The following is a 27,555-nucleotide window of genomic DNA, read 5'->3' on the forward strand; positions in this document are numbered from 1 at the left end:
TAAATGGAAAATTACTGAGGGTAATAGCGGACGATATTGACACTCCCATTTCCTATATTTTCAATCTAAGGCTACTAGAAAGTGTGTGCCCTCGCCTGTAGGGAAGCAAAAGTAATTCCGCTACCCAAGAATAGTACAGCTCCCTTTACCGTTTCAAATTGCTAACCATAAAGTTGTGTTTGACCAGATACAATGCTATTTTACTGTTAACAAATTGACAACAGACTTTCAGCACACTTATAGGGAAGGATACTCAACAAGCATGTGTGCTGTTTTGTTGGACTTGTGCGGCTTTTGACATTATCGCTCATAGTCTGCTGATGGAAAAACGTGTGTTATGGCTTTACACCCCCTGCTATATTTTGGATAAGGACATACCCAATAAACAGAACACAGAGGGTGTTCTTTAATGGAAGCCTCCCCAATATAATCCAGGTAGAATCAGGAATTCCCCACAGCAGCTGTCTAGGCCCTTTACATGTAAAAAATCTTTACTAATGCCATGCCACTGGCCCTGAGTAAAGCCAGTGTATATATGTATGCGGATGACTCAACACTATACACATTAGCTACTACAGCGAGTGAAATCACTGCAACACTTAAAGATCTGCAGTTAATTTCAGAATGGGTGGCAAGGAATAAGTACTATATATTTAACAAAAAACTAAAAGCATTGTATTTGGGACAAATCATTCACTAAACCCTAAACCTGAACTAAACATTGTATTAAAATATGTGGAAATTGAGCAAAGTTACATGATTAAACTGCTTGGATTAACCCTGGATAGTAAACTGTCATGGTCATGTTGATACAACAGGAGCTAATATTGGGAGAAGTCTGTCCATAATAAATTGTTGCTCTGCTTTTTTAACAACACTATCAACAAGGCAGGTCCTACAGGCTCTAGTTTTGTTGCACCTGGACTACTGTTCAGGCATGTGGTCAGGTGCCACAAAGAGGGACCTCGGAAAATTACAATTGGCTCAGAACAGGGCAGCAAGGCTGGCCCATAAATGTACATGGACAGCTAACATGTATGTAGAGGAGAGATTGATTTCATCACTACTTGTTTTTGTAAGAAGTGTTGACATGCAGAGGTGTCTGTTAAAGCTACTAGCATACAGCTCATGCATACCCCACAAGACATGCCAAAGGTCTGATTGGCTAATTATTTTATAATTTGTTTAACAAGGTAGGCCAAATGCTTGCTGGCATCAATCAATCAAATGCCAAGGTGGCAACATGTCATACTCTTTTGTTCCAGACAGCATCAAATACTTTGGCTACACATACTGAGAGACTGGGGGACGCTGCTATCTTTACTTGGATGATTTCTCCGCAATTATGCATTTATCTCCAGTACATTGCAACTCCGATTCCATTTTGTTGCTCCCAGATTATAGACAGAAACTAAAACAGCAAATGCCCGTTCTCAGGTCTGTTCAACGCTGGTCTGACCAATCTGATTCCACGCTTCAAGACTGCTTCGATCACGTGGACTGGGATATGTTCCGGATGGCATAGGACAACAACATTGATGTATACGCTGATTCAGTGAGCGAGTTTATTAGCAAGTGCATTGGTGATGTTGAACCCACGGTGACTATTAAAACCTTACCCAACCAGAAACTGTGGATTGATGGCAGTATTTGCGCAAAACTGACAGCGCGGACCACTGCTTTTAATCATGGCAAGACAACCAGAAACATGACCGAATATAAACAGTGTAGCCATTCCCTCCGCAAGCCAATCAAACAAGCGAATTGTCAGTAAAGAGAAAAAGTAGAGTCGCAATTCAACGGCTCAGACACGAGAGGTATGTGGCAGGGTCTACAGTCAATCACGGATTACAAAAAGAAGCCCCGTCGTGGACCATGATGTCTTGTTCCCAGACAAACGAAACAGCTTCTTTGCTGGCTTTGAGTGCAATACAGTGCCACTGACATGGCCCGCTACCAAAACCTACAGGCTCTCCTTCAACGCAGCCAACGTGAGTAAAACATTTCAACGTGTTAACCCTCGTAAGACTGCCGGCCCAGACGGCATCCCTAGACGCGTTCTCCAAGCATGTGCAGACAGCTGGCTGGTGTGTTTACTGACATATTCAATCAATCCCTATCCCAGTCTGCTGTTCCCACATGCTTCAAGAGGGCCACCATTGTTCCTGTTCCCAAGAAAGCTAAGGTAACTGAGCTAAATGACTATCGCCCCATAGCACTCACTTCCGTCATCATGAAGTGCTTTGAGAGACTAGTCAAGGATCGTATCACCTCCACCCTAAATGACACCCTAGACCCACTCCAAGTTGCTTACTGCCCCAATAGGTCCACAGACAAAGCAATCGCAATCACACTGCACACTGCCCTAATCCATCTGGACAAGAGGAAGACCTATGTAAGAATGCTGTTCATCGATTACAGCTCAGCATTTAACATCATCGTACCCTCCAAACTCGTCATTAAGCTCAAGACACTGGGTCTCGACCCCGCCCTGAGCAACTGGGTCCTGGACTTTCTGACTGGCCACCCCAGGTGGTGAGGGTAGGAAACAACATCTCCACAACACTGATCTTCAACACTGGGGCACAACAAGGGTGCATTCTCAGCCCTCTCCTGTACTCCCTGTTCACCCATGACTGCGTGGCCATGCACGCCTTAAACTCAATCATCAAGTTTGCAGACGATACTACAGTGGTAGGCTTGATTACCAACAGCGAGACGGCCTACAGGGAGGAGTTTTAAGTTCCTCGGCGTACACATCAGGGACAAACTGAAATGGTCCACCCACACAGACAGCATGGTGAAAAAGGCGCCACAGTGCCTCTTCAACCTCAGGAGGCTGAAGAAATTGGTCACCAAAAACACTCAAAAACGTTTACAGATGCACAATAGAGAGCATCCTGTCGGGCTACATCACCGCCTGGTACGGCAACTGCTCCGCCCACAACCATAAGGCTCTCCAGAGGGTAGTGAGATCTGCACAACGCATCACCGGGGGCAAACTACCTACACTACCCGATGTCACAGGAAGGCCAAAAAGATAATCAAGGACAATACCCACTCGAGCCACTGCCTGTTCACCCTGCTATCATCCAGAAGGCGAGGTCAGTACAGGTGCTTCAAAGCTGGGACCGCGAGACTGAAAAACAGCTTCTATCTCAAGGCCATCAGACTGTAAAAACAGCCATCACTAACATTTAGTGTCTTCTGCCAACATACAGACTCAATCTCTAGCCACTTTAAAAATTAATAATTGGATGTAATAAATGTATAAATAAATGCCACTTTATATCATGTTTACATACCCTACATTACTCATCTCATATGTATATACTGTACTCTATACCATCTACTGCATCTTGCCTATGCCGTTCGGCCATCGCTCATCCATATATTTATATGTACATATTCTTAATCATTCCTTTACACTTGTGTGTGTATAAAGTAGTTGTGTGAAATTGTTAGATTACTTGTTACATATTACTGCACAGTCGGAACTAGAAGCACAAGCTTTTCGCTACCCTCACATTAATAAATACTTAAACCTGTTAAAGCTATGCACAATACTGCCCCCTTTGGATGAATTGCATGCCCATAGTAAACTGAAAAAAAATCTGTCCAAAATTGCTAATATATGCATATAATAATTATTATTATAATTATTATAATATATTATAATATATTATTGGATAGAAAACACTCTAAAGCTTTTAAAACCGTTTGAATTATGTCTGTAAGTATAGCAGAACTCACAGGGCAGCCAATCTCCCAAATTAGTTTTGGAAACCTGAAATTTGGGGCAACTTTGACGTCATCGCCCCTACCCTTCCCAACCAGCTATGGATCTGGAAACACTTTCTATGTCTTCCACTAGATGTCCTCATTCAGTAGAGCGTTTAATTGTGCAAATCCCACAAGCTTTGACCCTTTGAGAGGAAAAAGAGTGGGTGTCGTGAGAAAATACATGTGCATTAGGGCGCGAATTGGACACAGACCTTCCTCTGTTCCAGCTTGCCTGAGAAGAAGTACGATTGTCCGGTTGAATTGCCAATTGTTTTGTACGTTTATAACATCCTAAAGCTTGATTCTGCACTTAGTTTGACCAGTTTGTCGACATATAATATGTAATTTTGAAGTTTTGATATGCAACTGTTTGGGACCAGAAGTCATTTTGAAGTCATTTTGGATGCATTTCAGCTGAAAGTGGCAGCAGATGCTAATATAAAGACACACGAACTGAAACAAAACGATGCATTGGGTAAGTATGACTCCTTCCACTACATTCTGATCGAAGACCATCAAAGGTAAGGGAATATTTATGTTGTAATTTTGTATTTCTGTTGACAACATAGCGGAGAAATATTGCTTACGTCTGAGCGCCGCCTCAGATTATTGCATAGTGAACAAATTCTGTAACGTTAAAAATAAATGTGACACAGCGGTTGCATTAAGAAGCAGTGTATCTTTCTAACTATATGTAGAACATGTATATTTAGTCAAAGTTTATGATGTGTATTTCTGTTATCTGGCGGAGCTATCTATAATTTCTCCGGACATTTTTGAGCATTTTCTGAACATGGCATCAATTTAAACGGAGATTTATGGATATAAATAGCATATTATTGAAAAAAACATAAAATGTACTGTGTAACATGTCCTATTACCATTATCTGATGAAGATTTTCAAAAGGTTAGTGAAATATTTTTCTTTTAATCCTGCGTTTGTGATTGCATCTTTTGTTCGACAAAATGGCTGTATATCGTCTGTGTCTTTGTGATGGTTTGACATAACTATGTGCTATGTTTTCGCCGTAAAACATTTTAGAAATCTGACTCGCTGGTGGGATGAACAAGGTGTTTATCTTTCATTTGAGCTATTGGACTTGTTAATGTGTGGAGGTTAAATATTTCTAAGAACATTTTTGCATTCTGTGCGCCACCGTTTGAGTTGAGCGGGGGGTGGTGTGGTACCCCTTGGGGAACCTGTACCGTTAACAAGTTTTAACATCTGTAAATCGTGTGTATGTGACCAATAAAAATGTATTTTATTTGTTGATTGTCAGTTACGTAGCTGCTTTAGTGATAATCTCAGTGCGTCCTTGCTGGGATGACACAATCAATCTGCTGCCGGAGAATTACAACACCAAACACATTGGTTCACCGTTCCACAGGAGCGGACAGGACACAGCATACCATAATGTTCTGAATTATGGCCAAGTCTACCTCGCTCCCTATTCCACTGAACTGTTTAGGAGTAACAAACACAAGTCCAACATTTATTGGAAACTGTTGTCACGGCTTTCGTTGTGGGAAGGAGGAGCGGACCAAAATGTAGCGTAGTTGTGATTCATTTTATTTAATACGGAAACTATACACGATTAAACTAACAAAATAACAAACGTACGAAAACCAAAAACAGCCCTATCACGTGCAAAACACAGAGACAGGATCAATCACCCACAAACACAGAGTGAAACCCAGGCTACCTAAATATGGTTCGCAATCAGAGACAATGACTAACACCTGCCCCTGATTGAGAACCATATCAGGCCAAACACAGAAATAGACAAACAAGACATCCAACATAGAATGCCCACTCAGATCACACCCTGACCAATCAAAACATAGAAACATACAAAGTAAACTATGGCCAGGGCGTGACAGTACCCCCCCCCCCCCAAGATGCGGACTCCGGCCGCAAAACCTGAACCTATCGGGGAGGGTCTGGGTGGGCATCTGTCCGTGGTGGCGGCTCTGGTGCTGGATGTGGCCCCCACTTCACCTCAGTCTTCCCCCACCTTGTCCGCTTCCGTGACCTCCCAGCCACTGCAACCCTACTTAACAACACGGGACAGAGGGGCAGCTTGGGACAGAGGGGCAGCTCGGGACAGAGGGGCAGCTCGGGACAGAGGGGCAGCTCGCAGCAGCGCCGGACAGGCGGGAAACTCCGGCAGCAGCGCCGGACAGGCGGGAGACCCCGGCAGCAGCGCCGGACAGGCGGGAGACCCCGGCAGCAGCGCCGGACAGGCGGGACACCCCGGCAGCAACGCCGAACAGGCGGGTGACTCCGGCAGCAGAGCCGGACAGGCGGGAGACTCCGGCAGCAGAGCCGGACAGGCGGGAGACTCCGGCAGCAGAGCCGGACAGGCGGGAGACTCCGGCAGCAGAGCCGGACAGGCGGGAGACTCCGGCAGCACAGGAGAGGAGGAAGGCTCTGGCAGATCCTGGCTGACTAGCGGATCCAGAAGAGTCTGGCTGACTGGCGGATCCGGAAGAGTCTGGCTGACTGGCGGATCCGGAAGAGTCTGGCTGACTGGCGGATCCGGAAGAGTCTGGCTGACTGGCGGATCCGGAAGAGTCTGGCTGACTGGCGGATCCGGAAGAGTCTGGCTGACTGGCGGATCTGGAAGAGTATGGCTGACTGGCGGATCTGGAAGAGTCTGGTTGACTGGCGGATCTGGTAGGAGTCTGATTGACTGGCAGATCTGGAAGAGTTGGTTGACTGGCAGATCTGGAAGAGTCTGGCAGACTGGCAGATCTGGAAGAGTCTGGCTGACTGGCAGATCTGGAAGAGTCTGGCTGACTGGCGGATCTGGAAGGGTCTGGCTGACTGGTGGATCTGGAAGGGTCAGGCTGACTGGCGGATCTGGAAGAGTCTGGCTGACTGGCAGATCTGGAAGAGTCTGGCTGACTGGCGGATCCTGGCAGACTGACGGCTCTGGCTGCTCCATGCTGACTGGCAGCTCTGGCTGCTTCATGCTGACTGGCGGCTCTGGCTGCTCCATGCTGACTGGCGGCTCTGGCAGCTCCTTACAGACTGACAGCTCCTTGCAGACTGACAGCTCCTTGCAGACTGGCAGCTCCTTGCAGACTGGCAGCTCATTGCAGACTGGCAGCTCCTTGCAGACTGACAGCTCCTTGCAGACTGACAGCTCTTGCTGCTCCATGCAGACTGGCAGCTCTGGCTGTTCCATGAAGACTGACAGCTCTGGCTGCTCCATGCAGACTGACAGCTCTTGCTGCTCCATGCAGACTGGCAGCTCTGGCAGCTCCATGCAGACTGGCATCTCTGGCTGCTTCATGCAGGCTGGCATCTCTGGCTGCGCTAAAAAGGCAGGAGACTCCGGCAACGCTGTAGAGGCGGAAGGCTCTGGCAGCGCTAAACAGGCGGGAGACTCCAGCAGCGCAGGAGAGGAGGAAGGCTCTGGCTGCGCTAAACAGGCGGGAGACTCCAGCAGCGCAGGAGAGGAGGAAGGCTCCGGCAACGCTGGAGAGGCGAGGCGCACTGTAGGCCTGATGAGTGGTGCTGGCACTGGTGGTACTGGGCCGAGGACACGCACAGGAAGCCTGGTGCGGGAGCTGCCATCGGAGAGCTGGTGTGTGGAGGTGGCACAGGATGGGCTAGACCGTGAAGGCGTACTGGAGATCTTGAGAGTAGTGTTGGCACACGACATGCAAGGCTAGGGAGGTGCACAGGAGGCCTGGTGCATGAGGCTGGCACCAACATCACCAGCCGACTAGCACGCACCTCAGGACGAGTATGGAGCGCTGACCCAGGTGCCATCAAATCCCCGACACGCTCCGTCGGGCAAATTCCATATTTAAAGCACCAACACAGCAACTCCCTCATTACTCTCTCCTCCAATTTCCCCATTAACTCCATCACAGTCTCTGTTTCGCTCACCTCCAACACCGGCTCTGGTTCTGGTCTCCTCCTTGGCTCCTCACGATAAACAGGGAGAGTGGGCTCAGGTCTGACTCCTGACTCTGCCACACTCTCCCTGAGCCCCCCCAAGAAATTTTTGGGGCTGACTCTCGGGCTTCCATCCGCTTCGCCGTGCTGCCTCCTCATACCGGCGCCTCTCCGCTTTCCCCGCCTCCAGTTCTTCCTTGGGGCGGCGATATTCTCCAGGCTGAGCCCAGGGTCCTTCACCGTCTAATTCGTCCTCCCATGTCCATTCCTTCTTTTGTTGCTCCTGCTGTTGCTTTTGCCTGTTACCACGCCGCTTGGTCCTGTTGTGGTGGGTGATTCTGTCACGTCTTTTGTTGTGGGAAGGAGGAGCGGACCAAAATGCAGCGTAGTTGTGATTAATTTTATTTAATACGGAAGCTATACACAATTAAACTAACAAAATAACAAACGTACGAAAACCGAAAACAGCCCTATCTCGTGCAAAACACAGAGACAGGAACAATCACCCACGAACACACAGTGAAACCCAGGCTACCTAAATATGGTTCCCAATCAGAGACAATGACTAACACATGCCCCTGATTGAGAACCATATCAGGCCAAACACAGAAATAGACAAACAAGACATCCAACATAGAATGCCCATTCAGATCACACCCTGACCAATCAAAACATAGAAACATACAAAGTAAACTATGGCCAGGGCGTGACAAATGTTAATTAAACTACCTATCCACTACCCTCCTGCTTCCCGGGGATGTGCAACTCAACCCTGGGCCTAACATCACCGAGCCAGCGCTGATCACCGGAGTGGAAAGTAGCGGATGGTCACTGATCGTCGCCACTGTGGAAGTGGGTGAGTGCTTTGGTCCCATGGTTTCCCTCGACTCACCCAGCTCCAAAATGGAATTTGACTCTCCAAACATATCCAAGTTGCTATACGCGATCCCTGACTCCTATTCTTGCACGTAAGTTCTTTTAATTAGTTCACCGCATCCAGTGCAAGCGGAAGGGATAGTTAATTGCATTACCGAACTGCCCCTAAACAAAACGGCCTAAACCTAGCCGTCACAAATCACAGAACATTTTACTTTTTTCAATGTGTCAAGTCATCTGAAACCAGTGGTGGGCCGTCATCAGAATATACATTTTTTTTTAAATATACTTTCCCACAAATATGTATTAAATTATTCCCCAGAGTAAGAGTTACACTCTTCATTTCATAGCGTTCCTCTTGGTTGCACTGCTTCCAGCCCCAGGTTGAGATTTGGAGGGCTGGTCTTTATCTTAGATATTTTATCCAATCATATTCAGCCATCATGTGTTGCCAGGGGTCTAAAATCTGCCCTTAGGCCTTCAGAATCAACAGTGCGGGCGCTTGTAGCTTAAAGTGAATGGAAATTAAAATTTAGTGTCAACCAATCAGCTTTAGAGTTGGCTATTATATGCCTGCTGGCTGGCTCCAGTGTTACACAGGAGCCAGCTTGCAGGCGTAGTGCCTGCACATCTTTTGATTGGATTACCAATATTGAGAGGCAGGTCCTATATGGGCAGATCTCAGAACTAGGAAACTGAAATTGATCAAAAAATTAATTTGCATACTACTAAACTGTTTTTTCAACCCACAATGGCGGAAGGAGGAGATATCGATTTGGTCGAGGATATAATTATAACGCCATTCTCAAGACAAACTTTTCAAGAAAAGTTAGACATTGTCAGGAGAGGGAGACGCCGACGCTACAAAGCCGACGCTATAAAGACAGGCTCCGAGAAGCACTGCAAACTGTACTGCTGGGAAGGCCTATAATTTGCAAGTGATCGATTTGGTGTTTGGAGCCACACTGGCTTTGCAAAACTGAGTTGTCTAACCAAGGCAGCAACGAGACACCAAAGTACGGCTGGGCACTTACACACAATGGTGCTTTTGAAAACTTTTGGGGACACCCGAGTGGATCAACAGCTCAACGAACAAGCGCGCAAGGGCAACGAAGCTGCACAATGAAAAGGTATTGTACTCTTCCCCTGCAATTCTCTGAATAAAAATGTCAATTTCAAGGTGACGCAACGCCTGGTTATCCTGCGTTTCTGTCTAAATGTATAGTGTCTAGAGCCATGGCATCATAATGATGGTGATAAGAGGTGGATTAATTCGGGTGTGACTGTGTAGGACATCACTGAAGGCCCAGGCCCCAGAACCCCGGCACGCTACTTTCTGGAGCCCACAAGCAAGACACTTGAACATTTGCAGTGATATTCCAAAAGTGATCAAATTCAGCATCTTCTCACAGACTCCAACCTTGACTTCCTCTGCTTTTCAGAGACATGGTTCCATAAAAACTCTCCATATGCTGCTTTGATTGTGCCTGGCTACAATGTTTTCAGGAGAGACAGGATTGAAGGAAGAGGAGGGGGTGTGATGATTTACATTAAAGAACAAATCCATTGTAAACAAATTGTGTGGTCATGTGATAATGAACTAGACTGTATTGGCCTGAACGTTACATTGTCTCCCCAAATCTCTTTTACCCTTATTGGAATGTATAGACCACTTTCCACCAAAAGTGTGTTGTTTGAAAAGTGTAATAACATGCTTAGGGAATGTCATTTTGGGAAATAGGTCATCTTAATGGGAAATTTTAACATTAATTATGAAGACAAGTCTTGTAGGAAAACTCTCAAGTGGATCTCTAATACGTTTGACCTTACACAGCTAGTTAAAGGGTCTACCAGGGTTACTTGTTGCTCTAAAACACAGATTGATCTGGTGTTCAGTAATAAACCAGAGAGTGACTAAATCATTCAATATGGTTACTGGTCTATGTGATCATAATCTGACACTTGTAGTCAAAAGGCTTTTTAAGAGCAGGTTTAACTTCTCTACTGTTAGAAAGCCTGATCAACTCAGATTACCTAAGAGTGAATTAAATTATTTTGAAAATGCAATTAAGGGTATTAACTGGAATGATCTATTGTCCTATACAGATGTGGAAGCTGATAGGTTTTTCTATCCACAATCCAGACAACTATAAATGGCTTCCAAAAGAAAATCAAATCCAAACGTGGCCAAAGGAGCACTCTTCCTTGGCTAAATGGAGAAATCTGGAAACTGATGAAAGAACGAGATCATGCTCTAAAAACCTCCCTGAAGTCCAAATAAGAGCATGACAGACATAGGTTGACCATGTTGACAAATAAGGTGATGAAATAAATCAGACAGGCCAAAGTAAACTTTTTTATTAACATAATTGGTGAAGCAAAGTGAAATTCTAAATCGATCTGGGAGAATCTAAAAACGTTAACAGGGAAAGACCATAGTAACACTGCAAAAAAACTAGAAATCATGGTGAATGACAATCTGACACAGGATGCAGTCGAAATAGCAATAGCCTTCAATTCCAACTTTTTTGACTCAAGGTACTGACACAGATCCCCTCCACATGTTTCTTAGGCTCAGTGCTAGCGAATGACACTCAACCTGTCTTCATCATAAGGGAGGTTTCTGAGTCAGAGGTGAACAAGGTAATTAGCTCACTAAAGAACTCTAAAGCCAAATATGTGTTTGGGCTGGACTCTTCCATTCATAAAAACTACAAAGAGTCACCCATTGGCACCATTACTAAGGTCACCAACATATCTATTGATCAGGGCGTTTTTCCAAGGGTCTGAAAGTTGGCCATAATAACGGCCATCTTTAAAGGTGACCTTGCTGACGTAAGTAACTACAGGCCCATTAGTATACTACCTGTGGTGTTGAAGGTTGTTGAAAAGTGTGTAGCAGAACAACTGATTGCCCACCTCAACAACAGCCCCTTCACATTACAATCCATGCAGTTTGGCTTCAGAGCACAACACAGAAACAGCCAACTGCTTTCTTCTGGAAAATTTGAGGGGCATTGTTGGGGCTGTGGTTCTGGACCGAAGACCCCCAATGTCTTGAGATGGATTAATTTTAATTTAAACTTTATTTAACTAGGCAAGTCAGTTAAGAACAAATTCTTATTTACAATGACAGCCTAGGAACAGTAGGTTAACTACCTTGTTCAGGGGCAGAACAACAGATTTTTACCTTGTCAGCTCAGGGATTCGATCTAGCAACCTTTTGGTTACTGTCCCAATTCTCTCTAATAACCTGCCCAGAGACTGCGGTTGAAAATTAGCCGACTGGCTAAAACCGACACTTTTACTGAAACGTTGAGTAATGTGCACTGTCCCTGCAAAAATAAAAATAAATCAACTCAAACTCAGAGACGATAGAGAAATTATTTTATAACTTAAAAATTGTTATTGGTCAAATATTTGGCTTCCCTTGGCATCCATGAATACACACCACTATAGTGGTGGCTGAATAATGTTATGAGTATGCTTGTCATTGGCAAGGACTGGGGTGGTTTTTATGATAAAAAGAAAAATAATACAGCTAACCACATGCAAAATCCTAGAGGAAAACCTGGTTCAGTCTTCATTCCAACAGACACTGTGTAACGGGTTTCTTCCATCTCCTCATCTGACGAAGAGGTGGAACAAGGATCGGACCAAAATACAGTGTGGTTTGTTAGATACATCTTTAATGATGAAGAACACGAACAATACAAAACAACAAACGTCGAAAACCGAAACAGCCCTGACAGGTGCAACAAACACAGAGACAGGAACAATCACCCACAAACACACAGTGAAACCCAGGCTACCTAAATATGGTTCCCAATCAGAGACAACGATAATCACCTGACTCTGATTGAGAACTGCCTCAGGCAGCCATAGACCAATCTGTACACCCCACACAACCCCAAGACAAAACACACTACAAATAAACCCATGTCACACCCTGGCCTGCCTCAATAAATGAAGATAACATAATAAATATAGACCAGGGCGTGACACACTGGGAGATGATTTCACCTTTAGGCAGGACAATAACCTAAAACAGAAGGCCAAATATACACTGGAGTTGCTTACCAAGATGATATTGAATGTCCCTGGGTGGCCTAGTTACAGTTTTGACTTAAATAGGATTAATATATGGCAAGACTTGAAAATCTAGCAATGATCAACAACCAGCTTGAAAAGTGTAAAAAGAATAATGGGAAAATATTGTACAATACAGGCGTGCAAATGCTCCTAGAGACCTTCCCACAACGACTCAGCTGTAATCAAACCTTTTTTTTGTAATGGTATAATACAGTTGCCATGGAACTCAAGGTCTACAGGCCACATCAGGTCTGCAAGTCACATTGTGCAGGCTTGCAAAGTGATTCATCATTCCAATTGGAATTTAGCTTGTACAAATATTTTGAATGTTCTATCACCTCACCCTGCATTCAGAATGAATTACATGGTTGGGAAGACTAAGATATGAGACTATCTAAAGCATCAAAACTGGAACAACCATTTCAGTAATGGGTGAAAAAAAGTCATAGAAACATATTGGATTGGTTTAGAAAATGTTTGTCATTTATTTTTGGATTGTCATTTATAAATTGATTATTTTTAATCCATTTACATGCACAAACATATTTCTTGAACAATTATAAAACTCAACCTGCAATAAACAATGTTGGGAAATATGATAATGATGAGTGTGGTTTTAGTATCACATTGATTAGATTAGTGGTTTTGGTAGCCTAGAGGTTAGAGCGTCGGACTTGTAACCGAAAGGTCGCAAGATCAAATCCCCGAGCCGAAAATGTAAAAATCTGTTGTTCTGCCCCTGAACAAGGCAGTTAAATGAGAATTTGTTCTTAACTGACTTGCCTAGTTACATAAAGGTAAAATAAAAATACAATTTGTTTCAGACCTCTGTAGGGTAAAACTAGGCCCTCAAAATAAGACCGTATGACAGGTGTGTCAAACTCATTCAATGTAGAGCCTAGTGTTTGCTGGATTTTTTTCCCTTTCAATGAATAACTAGACAATCAGGTGAGGGGAGTTCATTTATAATTAGTGACCTTACCTTATGAATCAACTACAAGGAAGCGAAAACCCGGATCGAAAACCCGCAGACTCGGCCCTCCACGTAATGAGTTTGACACCTGGCGTATGGCATTGTGTTAAATAAAATAAACATTTTATGATAACATATTCACTGAGGATCTCACTTGGGGAAGTCCATAGGACTGAAAATGGATGAATACAATTTTTAGTTTAGTTTTACTTAACCCTTATTTTACCAGGTAAATTGACTGAACACATTCTAATTTACAGGAACGACCTGAGGAATAGTTACACGGAAGAGGACGTGGGATGAATGAGCAAATTAGGGATGATGGGGATGATTAGGTGACCATGATGGTATGAGGGCCAGGACACCAGGGTTAACATCCCTACTTTGTGTAGTGCCATTGGCTCTTTAGTGACCATAGAGAGTCAGGGCACCTGTTTAACATCCCATCCAAAAGACAGTACCCTATACAAGCCAATGTCCTTAATCACTGCCCTGGGGCATCGTGATATTATTTTAGACCAGAGCAAAGACTGCCTCTTACTGGCCCTCCAACATCACTTCCAGCAGCATCTGGTCTCCCATCTAGGGACTGATCAGGACAACCCTGCTTAGCTTCAGAAGCAAGCCAGCAGTGGGACACAGAATGGTATGCTGCTGGCAATGCAACAGCAATGTCTCTGTCAATAACAAATACAATAATGGGTGATAACTCTATGATTCACTCAAAAGGCAAGGCATTCTGGGAAATATTTTAACAAGGTATTACACTTAGCAGTGTGTTAATTTGACACTCATTTCAGTGTGTATATGGTCCCACTCTTTCAGTGTTGATTTAATGTAATACTGGAGAATTTGCTGTGTAGCTCCTCAATGTGCCAGTAGATCTACTCACAAAGTTACACACAAGACCAATAAAAACAGAGCGGAATCAGTACGATGACATAAATGTCATAGCTCAAGAGCTAACGAAAAATAAAAATAAGAATTGGTGCCATTCAGCAACTCCAGCCCAAAATAACTCAAAATGCTTATATCAGCTGTTACTGGCTCCTGCTTTAAGCCTCTCTGATCCAGAATTCCCAACCTTGAGGGCCTTTCTGCTGATCTATCTGTTCCGGCCTAGAGATGGATGAGCTAGCTACTAGGGGTCTTCATTGATGTGCTCTCTGGTCATACAGCTCTGCTCTGCTTTAGTATCTAGACAGCCAGGCCAGGGAAGACTGTTTTAGTCTGTCCTTCTTGGTCACTTTGTGATGCAGAGAGCATTGGGTTGGACAGGGGCAGGAGGGAAAGCCCAGAGTGAAGGTCAGGATGTGTTATTCTGATATCTCTGATGGCCGCGAGGTCACCTTGGTGGGTGGCCGTGCCCTGGATTCAGGACAGACAGCAGACTAGCACAGTCACCCCGCTGAACACTCAGCAGAACTGTCCTTCTCTCTGGTTGCATCTCAGATGGCAACCTATTCCCTATATAGGGCACATAGGACTGTGGTCAAAAGTAGTGCACTATATAACTGTCAGAATAATGTTGACTGCCGATGTAACTTGTAGATGTAAATGAGCTGTTAGCTAAATCAGCTGCAACACATCACTTTTCACTTTTTGTTGAACATTGTCCTTTGTTTCACATATAGGCAATAATGCCATTTGTGACGCATTCTCTCTCTATGGAGCCTGCCTGCCTGTCGCCCAGGATCCCAGCAAACAAACGGATGGCACGGAAGCCTCTCAAATCTATTTTCTCATCTTTCATCGCTTGTGTCCATAGCATAGGTTTGTGTTCAAGATGATGATAAGGGCACGGAAAATACCAGTATCACAATATTTTTTCCTTTAAAAACAAGAAGCAGACCAAACTCTTTGGTCCTTTAAAAACCTGCTGTATGTCAAATATTGTGTGCTATAGCATTGTTAAGTAGGACAAAACATCAATCTTTTAAACTTCTACTAAACGTCTACTAAACCTACACATTTTTCATGGTGAGCAAACATTGTGCCTCTTCCTGTCCAAATATAGCTTGGAGAATAAATAAATGTTACTCTAGATGACAACATTATATGTTTGTATCCAACATCAGGGCTGTTTTCATAAAGAACTTAAAGTCGTTTCCTTGCCACGATACTAACGAGTATCGCAATGCTGGTATCGTCCCGGCGATGCTGGTATCGTGCCGGCCCTAATGATGATAGGATCCTAGTGTACTGTGTGTATAACTTTGTCTTCCTATCTTGTGTGGGAAAGCCTAATATAGCCTCAGGCACGACATAATCATTTGAATCATGCACACTGAGATAATAATGTTGGCACTTTACTAGGTCCGTGTTATAGGCTTCTTAATACAAAACATTCCGAAAAAACTAAGTTAACTTGATTAGAGTCAGATTCTGCATGTACATATTTGAAACATTTCTATTGCTCTGGCTATATTATTATTGGTAATATCTGTAAGCCTTCCACCGGGTCTGTCCACTTACAAATCTGTCTCTGGCTGAAATAAAGACGGGATATCTAGAATTCATAAAACCCTAGGAAAGACAGCCTAACCTTGGTTATGATTCTGAATATATGATACATGTGCAGTTGTCCAAGCTACGCATCAAGGCCTGTTTAAGTCTGTGGTGATTCCTACCTTGTATCCAACAGGAAGATCCTGACAGTCCTGTGTACAGCCACTGACTCTGCGATTCAGACACTCGTTCACGTTGCAGTTCTTCTCATCGGACCGGTCTCCACAGTCATCTTTCTTGTCACACAGAATCCCTTCAGAGATGCAGCGTCCATTGGAACACATGAAGAAGGAACCATTGCACAGACTCCCTGGAAGGTAATTTATAACTGTCAATGGTGAGTCAAAAAGCATTTATAATAGTAAACATTTAAACTGCATCTTGGTAAATGAGATTCATTTAGATTGATGATATTCTGAACGTTTTACTCTTACTGTCTTTATATCTTCGCACTCAAAAAAATGCTGGGTGAAAAATAAACCAATTTTGGTAAATAATTTGCAGAATACACATTGGGTTATTTTGACAAAGCCAGTTTGGCCACTCATGTTGGTTGCAATCTGAGACTCACCAGATCAGAGCAGAAGACTTTAGGGGCGGCATAGCAGAGGCATGGATTTCAGAGAGGTGGTCACCCATAAGAGTAAATGTCATTCTGGTTCATCTGTCTGTTGTATTATCTGTTTGTTGAGTACTAACATGTTTACATTTGAGTCACTTAGCTGATGCTCTTATTCAGAGTGGTCTACAGAAGCAATTTGATTTAAGTGCATTGCTTAAGGGTATGTCGACAGACTTTTCACCTAGTTGGCTTGGGGATTTGAACCAGCAACGTTTTGGTTACTGGTCCAAAACTCTTAACCGATAGGCTACCTTCTGACCTTTTGTGAGGTATATCCAAGAGTATGAGTTCCTCAAGTGCCTGTGAATGTCCCAATTTTGGGAGATTTACCACTTTGTCATATAATATTTAAATAATAATGTTATACATTTTATGTAAGAATATGTCATGTGGCATGGTGTATTGGGGGTGTGGCTTTCAAATAGTTATTTTTGCCCATCCGTAATAATAAATGTCATTCCTGTTCATCATGTTAAGTTCGTATTCATATACACTTAATAGCAATATTATTTCGACAACGTGGTAACAGTCCCAACATTGGGATATGCACAGGCACTTGAGAAACTCATACTTTTGTGTAAGACTCATTACAGCTACAAAAGTGTCTTTGCTCAACATGTGTTGACAACTCAAAAGAACATATGAAGCAGAATGAAATTTACTATCACAGACGGGTTAAATAACTATCTGTAAGCCACGTCCCCAATAGGCCATGCCATATTACATATTCAACCCAGCATTGTTTTGTGTGGTTTCTATCCTCTCTTATAGTAGACTGCTGAGAGTAACAGAGAGAGTCAAACAGCAGTAGACTAGAGTACCCACCACCAGTCAAACAGCAGTAGACTAGAGTACCCGCGGCCAGTCAAACAGCAGTAGACTAGAGTACCCGCCGCCAGTCAAACAGCAGTAGACTAGAGTACCCACCACCAGTCAAACAGCAGTAGACTAGAGTACCCGCGGCCAGTCAAACAGCAGTAGACTAGAGTACCCGCCGCCAGTCAAACAGCAGTAGACTAGAGTACCCACAGCCAGTCAAACAGCAGTAGACTAGAGTACCCACCACCAGTCAAACAGCAGTAGACTAGAGTACCCGCGGCCAGTCAAACAGCAGTAGACTAGAGTACCCGCGGCCAGTCAAACAGCAGTAGACTAGAGTACCCACCACCAGTCAAACAGCAGTAGACTAGAGTACCCGCGGCCAGTCAAACAGCAGTAGACTAGAGTACCCGCCGCCAGTCAAACAGCAGTAGACTAGAGTACCCACAGCCAGTCAAACAGCAGTAGACTAGAGTACCCACCACCAGTCAAACAGCAGTAGACTAGAGTACCCGCGGCCAGTCAAACAGCAGTAGACTAGAGTACCCGGCCCAGGTCAAACAGCAGTAGACTAGAGTACCTGTGGCCAGTCAAACAGCAGTAGACTAGAGTACCCACGGCCAGTCAAACAGCAGTAGACTAGAGTACCCGCCGCCAGTCAAACAGCAGTAGACTAGAGTACCTGTGTCCAGTCAAACAGCAGTAGACTAGAGTACCCACCACCAGTCAAACAGCAGTAGACTAGAGTACCCGCGGCCAGTCAAACAGCAGTAGACTAGAGTACCCGCCGCCAGTCAAACAGCAGTAGACTAGAGTACCTGTGGCCAGTCAAACAGCAGTAGACTAGAGTACCCGCCGCCAGTCAAACAGCAGTAGACTAGAGTACCCGCCGCCAGTCAAACAGCAGTAGACTAGAGTACCTGTGTCCAGTCAAACAGCAGTAGACTAGAGTACCCACGGCCAGTCAAACAGCAGTAGACTAGAGTACCCACGGCCAGTCAAACAGCAGTAGACTAGAGTACCCGCTGCCAGTCAAACAGCAGTAGACTAGAGTACCCACCACCAGTCAAACAGCAGTAGACTAGAGTACCCGCGGCCAGTCAAACAGCAGTAGACTAGAATACCCGCCGCCAGTCAAACAGCAGTAGACTAGAGTACCAGTGGCCAGTCAAACAGCAGTAGACTAGAGTACCCGCCGCCAGTCAAACAGCAGTAGACTAGAGTACCCGCCGCCAGTCAAACAGCAGTAGACTAGAGTACCTGTGTCCAGTCAAACAGCAGTAGACTAGAGTACCCATGGCCAGTCAAACAGCAGTAGACTAGAGTACCTGCGGCCAGTCAAACAGCAGTAGACTAGAGTACCTGCAGCCAGTCAAACAGCAGTAGACTAGAGTACCTGTGGCCAGTCAAACAGCAGTAGACTAGAGTACCCGCCGCCAGTCAAACAGCAGTAGACTAGAGTACCTGTGGCCAGTCAAACAGCAGTAGACTAGAGTACCTGTGGCCAGTCAAACAGCAGTAGACTAGAGTACCCGCCGCCAGTCAAACAGCAGTAGACTAGAGTACCCACGGCCAGTCAAACAGCAGTAGACTAGAGTACCTGCGGCCAGTCAAACAGCAGTAGACTAGAGTACCTGTGGCCAGTCAAACAGCAGTAGACTAGAGTACCCGCCGCCAGTCAAACAGCAGTAGACTAGAGTACCCACGGCCAGTCAAACAGCAGTAGACTAGAGTACCTGCGGCCAGTCAAACAGCAGTAGACTAGAGTACCTGTGGCCAGTCAAACAGCAGTAGACTAGAGTACCCGCCGCCAGTCAAACAGCAGTAGACTAGAGTACCCATGGCCAGTCAAACAGCAGTAGACTAGAGTACCTGCGGCCAGTCAAACAGCAGTAGACTAGAGTACCTGCAGCCAGTCAAACAGCAGTAGACTAGAGTACCTGCTGCCAGTCAAACAGCAGTAGACTAGAGTACCCGCCGCCAGTCAAACAGCAGTAGACTAGAGTACCTGGGGCCAGTCAAACAGCAGTAGACTAGAGTACCTGTGGCCAGTCAAACAGCAGTAGACTAGAGTACCCGCCGCCAGTCAAACAGCAGTAGACTAGAGTACCCACGGCCAGTCAAACAGCAGTAGACTAGAGTACCTGCGGCCAGTCAAACAGCAGTAGACTAGAGTACCTGTGGCCAGTCAAACAGCAGTAGACTAGAGTACCCGCCGCCAGTCAAACAGCAGTAGACTAGAGTACCCACGGCCAGTCAAACAGCAGTAGACTAGAGTACCTGCGGCCAGTCAAACAGCAGTAGACTAGAGTACCTGTGGCCAGTCAAACAGCAGTAGACTAGAGTACCCGCCGCCAGTCAAACAGCAGTAGACTAGAGTACCCATGGCCAGTCAAACAGCAGTAGACTAGAGTACCTGCGGCCAGTCAAACAGCAGTAGACTAGAGTACCTGCAGCCAGTCAAACAGCAGTAGACTAGAGTACCTGTGGCCAGTCAAACAGCAGTAGACTAGAGTACCTGTGGCCAGTCAAACAGCAGTAGACTAGAGTACCTGTGGCCAGTCAAACAGCAGTAGACTAGAGTACCTGTGGCCAGTCAAACAGCAGTAGACTAGAGTACCTGTGGCCAGTCAAACAGCAGTAGACTAGAGTACCCACGGCCAGTCAAACAGCAGTAGACTAGAGTACCCACGGCAGTAGACTAGAGTACCCACGGCCAGTCAAACAGCAGTAGACTAGAGTACCTGTGTCCAGTCAAACAGCAGTAGACTAGAGTACCTGTGTCCAGTCAAACAGCAGTAGACTAGAGTACCCACGGCCAGTCAAACAGCAGTAGACTAGAGTACCTGCGGCCAGTCAAACAGCAGTAGACTAGAGTACCTGTGGCCAGTCAAACAGCAGTAGACTAGAGTACCTGTGGCCAGTCAAACAGCAGTAGACTAGAGTACCTGTGGCCAGTCAAACAGCAGTAGACTAGAGTACCTGTGGCCAGTCAAACAGCAGTAGACTAGAGTACCCACGGCCAGTCAAACAGCAGTAGACTAGAGTACCTGTGTCCAGTCAAACAGCAGTAGACTAGAGTACCTGTGGCCAGTCAAACAGCAGTAGACTAGAGTACCCGCCGCCAGTCAAACAGCAGTAGACTAGAGTACCTGTGGCCAGTCAAACAGCAGTAGACTAGAGTACCTGTGGCCAGTCAAACAGCAGTAGACTAGAGTACCCACGGCCAGTCAAACAGCAGTAGACTAGAGTACCTGCGGCCAGTCAAACAGCAGTAGACTAGAGTACCTGTGGCCAGTCAAACAGCAGTAGACTAGAGTACCCGCCGCCAGTCAAACAGCAGTAGACTAGAGTACCCATGGCCAGTCAAACAGCAGTAGACTAGAGTACCTGCGGCCAGTCAAACAGCAGTAGACTAGAGTACCTGCAGCCAGTCAAACAGCAGTAGACTAGAGTACCTGTGGCCAGTCAAACAGCAGTAGACTAGAGTACCCGCCGCCAGTCAAACAGCAGTAGACTAGAGTACCTGTGGCCAGTCAAACAGCAGTAGACTAGAGTACCTGTGGCCAGTCAAACAGCAGTAGACTAGAGTACCTGTGGCCAGTCAAACAGCAGTAGACTAGAGTACCCACGGCCAGTCAAACAGCAGTAGACTAGAGTACCCACGGCCAGTCAAACAGCAGTAGACTAGAGTACCTGTGTCCAGTCAAACAGCAGTAGACTAGAGTACCTGTGTCCAGTCAAACAGCAGTAGACTAGAGTACCCACGGCCAGTCAAACAGCAGTAGACTAGAGTACCTGCGGCCAGTCAAACAGCAGTAGACTAGAGTACCTGTGGCCAGTCAAACAGCAGTAGACTAGAGTACCTGTGGCCAGTCAAACAGCAGTAGACTAGAGTACCTGTGGCCAGTCAAACAGCAGTAGACTAGAGTACCTGTGGCCAGTCAAACAGCAGTAGACTAGAGTACCCACGGCCAGTCAAACAGCAGTAGACTAGAGTACCTGTGTCCAGTCAAACAGCAGTAGACTAGAGTACCTGTGGCCAGTCAAACAGCAGTAGACTAGAGTACCCACGGCCAGTCAAACAGCAGTAGACTAGAGTACCTGCGGCCAGTCAAACAGCAGTAGACTAGAGTACCTGTGGCCAGTCAAACAGCAGTAGACTAGAGTACCCGCCGCCAGTCAAACAGCAGTAGACTAGAGTACCTGTGGCCAGTCAAACAGCAGTAGACTAGAGTACCTGTGGCCAGTCAAACAGCAGTAGACTAGAGTACCCACGACCAGTCAAACAGCAGTAGACTAGAGTACCCACAGCCAGTCAAACAGCAGTAGACTAGAGTACCCGCCGCCAGTCAAACAGCAGTAGACTAGAGTACCCACAGCCAGTCAAACAGCAGTAGACTAGAGTACCCGCCGCCAGTCAAACAGCAGTAGACTAGAGTACCCACGGCCAGTCAAACAGCAGTAGACTAGAGTACCCGCCACCAGTCAAACAGCAGTAGACTAGAGTACCCACAGCCAGTCAAACAGCAGTAGACTAGAGTACCCACAGCCAGTCAAACAGCAGTAGACTAGAGTACCCACAGCCAGTCAAACAGCAGTAGACTAGAGTACCTGTGGCCAGTCAAACAGCAGTAGACTAGAGTACCCGCCGCCAGTCAAACAGCAGTAGACTAGAGTACCCACGGCCAGTCAAACAGCAGTAGACTAGAGTACCTGTGGCCAGTCAAACAGCAGTAGACTAGAGTACCTGTGGCCAGTCAAACAGCAGTAGACTAGAGTACCCACGGCCAGTCAAACAGCAGTAGACTAGAGTACCCACGGCCAGTCAAACAGCAGTAGACTAGAGTACCTGTGGCCAGTCAAACAGCAGTAGACTAGAGTACCTGTGGCCAGTCAAACAGCAGTAGACTAGAGTACCCACGGCCAGTCAAACAGCAGTAGACTAGAGTACCCACGGCCAGTCAAACAGCAGTAGACTAGAGTACCTGTGGCCAGTCAAACAGCAGTAGACTAGAGTACCTGCGGCCAGTCAAACAGCAGTAGACTAGAGTACCTGTGTCCAGTCAAACAGCAGTAGACTAGAGTACCTGCGGCCAGTCAAACAGCAGTAGAATATACTACCTGCGGCCAGACGGTCAGCACAGAGTACAGCACAGCGGTAAACTACAATACCACAGTAAACTACACTACCTGCGGCCAGGCATTTGAACAGCAGTAAACTAGAGTAACTGTGGACAGGCATTTGAACAGCGGTAAACTACACTACCTGCGGCCAGGCATTTGAGGTTCAGGGGCAGCTCGTCAGATCGGTCAGGACAGTCTGGGCAGCCGTCACACTCCCATTGAGCACTGAGCAGGCAGCGACCATCCCCACAGCGAAACTCCTCAGGTCCACAGGGCCGGTACACTGCAGATACAGAAAAACAAAGAGAGAGCTGCAGCCTCATTAACTGACACTTACACAGGCCAACACATCATTGCAGATCCCAGATAGATTACTGAAAAGTCATTGTACTTCCAACTTACAGTAAGGTATTAATTAGTTAAATCTCTGTTATAACTTATTACAATGTTATAACTTAGTTATTATTCTATGGGCGGTATTAAAAGACAAAGCAACAAATCTACTTGCCACATTCAAGTGACTCGTCAGATCCATCACCACAGTCGTCATCACGGTCACAGACAAAACGCTGGGGAATGCAGGCTTCGTTGTGGCAAAGGAAGGAGTTGTCATCACATGTGTTGTTGGGTGCTGGATGGGTGAGAAATATGGTTGGAGTGTTACACTAGGAGTTGACAATATCATGGCACTCTAGAGCAGGGTTTCCCGAACATTGTTTCCCCCCCCAGCTGTGTAGTGCTCGGGAAATAAACTAAACGTGCACCCAGATGGGGCCCCAGGAACGAGTTTGGAAAACCCAGCTCTAGAGATGTGGCGGTGAAGTACATATGCTCAACAATATGGAGTCAGCTCTGAAGGAAGTAGGGGTGGGGGTGGACTTGCGTATTTAACACTTGTGTTAAAAAAACAAATAAAGTGAAATTCAACTGCTGCTCTATTACTGTATAATAATATGTGTTATATATATAATAGGTGCCATAAAAATCTTGAATTTCCTTACTACACGCAATACTGTACAAGCATTTCTGCATCTCACCAATAGAAACAGGCCTTCTACGTTTCCTGGTTGTAAGCAAGCCACAATCCATGACTAATGTGTTTCCTACAGACTAATCCTGCTGCTGATTTTGATGATGATGATGACCTCAACACCAGCTTAAATAGTTCAGATCATGTAGACCCATTGGATGACAGCTTTCAGCCGGGAACAAGCGTAACATCATCTGACTCGGAAGAGGAAAAGACTGCACGGGCTGGCAAGAGCCAAAGTGTTTAGTCTGAGTCAAAGGTCATGGAGTGCATCTGCAAGACCAGCTGGCATTGCCCAACACAAGACAAGGTTCACCAGCTGAAGAACATTTAGGAACCTGCCTGGAACATTCAACCAACACAACATCCATCTTTCGTTAGACTGATGTTGTAGTATAATATAGAATGCCTAATATGCTCACAATTGAATTGTGGTATAGATATTGCTAGCTCTTGTACATATGTATATAATGGAGTTTGACAAAAGGTTTAATAGAATCTTTTTTTACAAGTGTACTAAGCAGTGACTAAATGATTCCTACTGCATCAGAAACCAATAAAGTAGCTACAATACAAACTAGCTACAAACTAGCTACAATATTCAAGAAATGTATTTGGAAGTAACTAGCTACAATCTTACTGCTTAAACAAATGATGCAGGGAGTTGGTGTATCATTTCAACTTTCATTTGCTGGCAAGTAAATATGTTTCAATAAAAAGATGATTATTAGGTCAATGTAGCAAATAAGTAGACATGGCTTATATTCAATACAATGTTTATTTGCTCTGGAGATCAAGGTGAGTTTACACAGCAGTATGCAGGAACAGTTATGGCAATTTATGACATATATATAGTAGCAGAAAAATATACTACTAATGCTTATAATATACAGTTCCAGTCACAAAGGTGGACACACCTACTCATTCAAGGGTTTTTCTTTGTTTGTACAATTTTCTACATTGGACATAATAGTGAAGACATCACAACTATGAAGCTGGTTGAGAGCATGCCAAGAGTGTGCATTAAGAAGGAAAGACGTTCCAAAAATTAAATTTAAATAAGTGCATTCCAGGTGACTGTCCCATGAAGCTGGTTTAGAAAATGCCAGGAGTGTGCAAAGCTGTCATCAAGGCAAAGGGTGGCTACTTTGAAGAATCCAAAATCTTAATGTATTTTGATTTGATTAACATTTTTTGGGTTGCTACATGAATCCATATGTGTTATTTCATAGTTTTGATGTCTTCACTATTATTCTACAATATAGAAAATATTGAAAAAATATAGAAAAACACTTGAACAAGTAGGTGTCCAAACTTTTGACTGGTACTATATACTACAGTTCTACAAAGGGAATACTTGCATATGGTGTGTTTGGTGGGTGCAGTGAGGTGTTCGGAGTCACTTTAATACAAGGTGAGATTGTTGTTATGGGACCTTTCACATCTCCTCGGGTCATCAACTTCTTTGTATCCAACCTACTGTCCATTGTGTGAGGAATAAATTGCTTGAATGGCCAACAACAACACATGCAGGCAAGGGGATTCAGTGTCCTCTGCCTAGCTTCTTCCCACGTAGATCACGAAAGCTTATATTGCTAGCTAGCTACCGACAGCAAAACAATTGACTCATTTGTCCTCCTGGTCCAGCTGGTCTAGGCTGATACCGCCAGTTGAGCTTGGGAGTTTTGAAAAACGTCTCCAGCACCCGTCTATCCATATGTGCAAAACTTAGATGGTCTGACACACACACACACACACACACACACACACACACACACACACACACACACACACACACACACACACACACACACACACACACACACACACACACACACACACACACACACACACACACACACACACACACACACGCCATGCATAGGGTCTGCACTAACCCTCTCCAGTAAGAACTGTCAGCAATCAAATTAGTTGCAGCACAAACATTCATCTTCCATCGGGATGGCTGGAGAGCACCGCATAGGCACCACGAGTGACCGTGGCTCCCCATCGCTGCTTGCCGGTCTCGCAGTTCTTGTTGTCGCTGTATCAATTCCTCTTACGTCTATTGCAGCTGAAATGTAGGGCTGTATGTCCCTATGTAAAATAATTTCAAAAACTTTGTCCAGCTCTTCTTGGTGAGAGGAATCATCAGCAGCAGTCATTGTAATTATTTAGCAATCTTAGACAGAAAGTAACATAGCTCCCGTGTTTCTATAGAAACTAGTACCACCCCCATTTTGAAAAGCCTTCAAGGGTGGGAACATAATTGAACAAGGAAGTAGGGTTCTCATCAGGCAGAAATCTTTACAAAGCCAGGGAAAATGAGTCAATCTCGATACCCTGCAATTTTGTGGCAGATATGAGAATCGTTGAGTCAAATTGCTCTATTGAATAAGGACAACAATATATCCTCGCAATTGACGAAACACAAATGCCACAACAATTGCTACAAAACATTACTCCATGTATTTATTTTTAGATCAGACAGCATACTCATTCAACCGATGGCGTCATTGGTCGAACTCTCCCAGCGCAAAAATATAAATAATAATTATGTCCAAAACACTTTTCAGAACTCATCATTTTAGAGGGAGACGGAAAAACATCCCAAATAGTGTCTAGCGGTGAAATTCTCCATTAATATTGACATACAGTTAATTTGGAAAGTGTTCAGACCCATTTACCTTTCCACATTTTGTTACGTTACAGCCCTATTCTAAAATGGATTCAATTGTTTTTTCCCCTCATCAATCTACTGAACAGACGTCCCTGTTTTTGGTGGCCTGTCCCCGGCTGGAGCTGTCCCCAACATGTCCCTGTAGTTAACTGTGCGTTAAAAACAGACCGCAAAGTGAAATATTTTACTTGGCCAGGAAGACCGGGCAGCAGAGCCTACCGGTTGACGTCTCAATGGCTTTGTGCTTGTTTAGGCCAACAGAGGGGCCTGCTCGCTATAGCAGCTTCATTCACTCTTCTTCTTCTACTAACTACTTGCTCACGGTAGTTTTAGAGAAAACATCAGTGGAAAATTCGGCTAGAAGCTAGCAAATATTAAGTGAATCCACAACAACACCATTCATGTAGATTCTACACACAATACCCCATGATGAGAAAAAAAAAAAACTTTAGAAAAAAAAAAAAACTTTAGAAATTATATAAAAAACTGAAATATAACATTTACATTACTATTCAGACCCTTTACTGTTGAAGCATATTTTGCAGCAACTATAGCCTTCAGTCTCCTTGGTTATGAGGTTACAAGCTAGGCATTCTGGTATTTGGGAAGCTTATCCCATTCTTCTCTGTAGATCCTCTCAAGCTCTGCCAGGTTGGATGGGGAGTGTTGCTGCACAGCTTTTTTCAGGTCTCTCCAGAGCTGTTTGATCGGGATCAAGTCTGGGCTTTTGCTGGGCCACTCAAGGACATTCAGAGAGTTGTCTCGAAGCCACTCCTGCATTGTCTTGCCTATGTGCTTAGAGTCGTTGTCCTGTTGGAAGGTGAACCTTCGCCCCAGTCTAAGGCCCTGAGCGCTCTGGAGACGATTTTCATCAAGGATCTCTCTGTACTTTGCTCCGTTCATCTTTCCCTCGATCCTGACTCGTCTCTCAGTCCCTGCCACTGAAAACATCCAAACAGCATGATGCTGCCACCCCCATGCTTCACCGAAGGGATTGTGCCAGGTTTCCTCCAGACGTGATGTGTGGCATTCAGTCCAAAGAGATCAATCTTGGTTTAATCAAGATCTTCTTTCTCATAGTCTGGTAGTCCATTAGGTGCATTTTGGCAAACTCCAAGTGGGCTGTCAAGTGCTT

At 45.0% G+C, this 27,555-nt stretch overlaps 1 pseudogene; it reads right to left on the bottom strand.

Moving 5' to 3' along the window:
• LOC135546849 (low-density lipoprotein receptor-related protein 1B-like) overlaps positions 1-27,555 on the bottom strand; it is a 357,889-nt pseudogene that overhangs the window by 83,205 nt on the left and 247,129 nt on the right.

Source organism: Oncorhynchus masou, chromosome 10 (assembly GCF_036934945.1).
Source record: "Oncorhynchus masou masou isolate Uvic2021 chromosome 10, UVic_Omas_1.1, whole genome shotgun sequence".
Lineage (NCBI taxonomy): Eukaryota > Metazoa > Chordata > Actinopteri > Salmoniformes > Salmonidae > Oncorhynchus > Oncorhynchus masou.